The sequence below is a fragment of the Crocuta crocuta genome, unplaced genomic scaffold, assembly GCF_008692635.1.
Source record: "Crocuta crocuta isolate KB4526 unplaced genomic scaffold, BGI_CrCroc_1.0 scaffold1468, whole genome shotgun sequence".
NCBI lineage: Eukaryota > Metazoa > Chordata > Mammalia > Carnivora > Hyaenidae > Crocuta > Crocuta crocuta.
In genome coordinates, this window is record NW_027531991.1 from 406140 (window position 1) to 409169 (window position 3030).

General features: G+C 43.5%; 1 protein-coding gene across 1 annotated transcript in view; it reads left to right on the forward strand.

The window, feature by feature from the left end:
• The window catches only part of POLA1 (DNA polymerase alpha 1, catalytic subunit), a 297019-nt gene that overhangs the window by 81720 nt on the left and 212269 nt on the right, over positions 1-3030 (forward strand). The window lies entirely within an intron of this gene.

Sequence of the window (3030 nt, forward strand, 5' to 3'; positions counted from 1 at the left end):
TTGCCCCTTCAGGTAGAGGAAGAATTCAAACAGAAACTTCCAGACTATTATAAGTATATAAAAGAACAGAGAAGCCTTCTTTGAATCAGAGGTTAGGCTCGATGACCTCTAAAGTTTCTTCCAACTGTAGGCTGGTTCTGTGATTCTGAGTGGAATATGTAGGATTATCACAAAACATGCAGTAAGGCCCCATGAGTGCATCGTTGGAAGGGCTGATGCTGCTAATCTGGGCCCAGCTTGGCCCTCCCTGCTTCACTTTCTTTCACCTGTTGTGTGTCAGCCTGGCAGTGGCCCATTGCCCTGCTTGATGCTGTCTTACAGCTTGGTCTGGTGTCCCAGGCTGCCCCCCTCCTCCACAGCAGGGCCAAAGAGATGAATATTTGGAACAAGGGCATTTTTTTTTTTTTTGTAAACAAAATCGGAAGAAAATTTTTGCTTGCAAAGTGTGTCTCAGAAGTGTTTAAAAAACCGAGCAGAAGGGGGCGCCTGGGTGGCTTAGTCGGTTAAGCGTCCGACTTTCGCTTAGGTCATGATCTCGCGGTTCGTGGGTTCGAGCCCCGCTTCGGGCTCTGTGCTGACTGCCAGCTCAGAGCCTGGAACCTGTTTCAGTCNTGGATTGTAGATTTCACCTTTTGCTTAAGAGTTCTGGGCTCTGGGCCTTTGTACTTGCCTGGTGTACTTGCCCTAAGTGTAGCATCAATATTTAATTCCCTGAGAGGGTGTCACTGAGCCCCTACTGTCGTACATTCTGTTTGGACTTATATGCCTTAGGCTGACCTGATTTTTCTGTCATTATGAACTCTGAGTCGTTGCCCTTAAGCTCTTTAAAGGTAGCTTCCAAATCGAGTTAGGAAGCTGACTTAGGAGCCCGAGCAGTTGCCTGCTTTCTTAGGGCTCTTTGCCGAATGATTTCTGACATGTCTTGTCATTGTTTTGTGCTGCTCTCCCCATTTATAATATTTAGAGCATTGGCTTTTTGCCACACTTGTCAGGGATTTATGGGAGTTAATGACATGTAGTGTATAAAGTGCTTTGGGATTCTTTCATGCAACTTGGTATTATCTTGAAAGCAAGAGGTTTAACTGTTCATTTGTTAGATAACTAGTGGGATTTTAAACAGATGTAATCACACCATGTCTATTATTTAACATATTAGGTGATATGCACCAACTTTTAGTGCTCAGATTTTTTTTTTTTAATGTTTTATTTATTGCTAGGAGAGAGAGGGAGAGACAGCGTGAGCAGGGGAGGGTCAGAGAGAGAGGGAGTCACAGACTGAAACAGGCTCCAGGCTCTGAGCTGGCAGTCAGCACAGAGCCTGACGCGGGGCTCGAACCCACAACTGCGAGATCATGACCTAAGCGAAAGTCGGACGCTTAACCGACTAAGCCACCCAGGCGCCCCATTTAGTGCTCAAATTTTAAACGAAGTGGCATTCTTTCTTCTTTTTTTTCCTGTGTGTAAAATCTGTTATTAGGAAATGCTTTGGGAAAAATTGGGAGTCGGGGGCCCAGAAAACATCTCCCCTTGATGTTCTTCAGTGTTCTGAGAGTTGAGGTGAAGAACCACGGCATCTCTGCATTTCGCTGTTGCTCCCACTGAGTGTGGGAGTGGGAGTTTGTGTGGCTTGTTGTCATAGAGGTGTTAACTGAGGTCAGTGCTGTGCAGTGATTGCCCAAGGGCTAGCCGCGCTGTGTGCCAGGTGGGTTAATATGTTTCAGTGAAAGTATCTGTGGAATTCTACAGTGGATCTTCTTTTGTAGCCATATTAATTTCCCCCCTTTTGAGTAGTATCACTTTACTGGCCAGAATCTAGAGCGTGCACATGTGTTATTAGAGTGATTGGAAACAATCATGACAGACGGAGTGAGCTTTATGGGGATGATTCTGATGCTTTCAAGGCCTAGGGTCTCATCGCATATATTTTGAGTTGGAGCCATAAGCCTGGTGCCTTAAGAGGGCTTTGCTTCTCCTTTTAATCTTTAAGATTTATAAAACCAGAAGCTTTGTGGCCTTCAGTAGCAGCATTCTAATGTAGAGCCTGAAGGCCCTTGGGATATCGAAGCCAGAGGACTAGATGTGTTTTTACTCTTGTCCTTGTGTTGAGTGAATGTGTACAGTGCACAACTCTTCAGGGTAAAAGTGAGGATAATAGAGTTGGAATACATGGAAGATTTTTTAAAAGATTACTAAGCTTTAGATTTCTGGACTCCTCTCATTTGGACCAAAAGGAACCTTGTCCAAGCCCCTTATTTTATAAAGGAAAACGTTGAAGTTCAGAGGGTCCAAGTGAACCAGAATCAGGACTGCTCTAAAACCCAGGGATCTTCTTTCCCATGCCAGAGCTGGTTGGATCTTACCATTCTGATCACTGCTGTAGAGCACCACTGCAGCAGCTAGAAAATACTGAATCATCATATAAGAAAATGATGATTTTAAAATAACCCCGTAAAATAATGCAGTCATTGAGTCTGTAGTCCAAGCAGGTTTTATCATTTGTATTAAGTAACTCAGCTGTTTCATCATCTTTGGAAAGTCTGAGCTGACTATTAATTTTGTCCACCTTTTACCCAGTTAACAGAATGCTTACTCTCTTATTGCCACTTAAAAGTCATCTGGAAGACTCATGCTGACAATGTAATGCACGGTGAAGGAAGGGGGTAAAGTAGGAAAACATAATTATTGCATGCACGGTCTTTTTAAAGGCTGTTTTCTCTTCCCTCCTCTATCTTTTCCCCAGCCTCGTTGGGTGGATCTGATTTATATAGCTTTGTTTTCCCCCTTTCTTTTCCTAAATTGGGTAAGAGCTGAAAAACTATTCAGGAGTAGCTGTAAACCGTGGCAAAGCCTGTGAAAAAGACAGTAGTTTGTGCCTTTCTCAGCCTTGTTATAGATCTGTGGATAGTCTGCAGCTTACAAAACTGTACTTAAATATTTTCTATAATATAGGTTGAGGACAGATTTCTATTTGCTGTTGATGACTGTCAAAACAACTTCCCTCGAGCGATTGTCACAGAGTGAGAGGCCTCA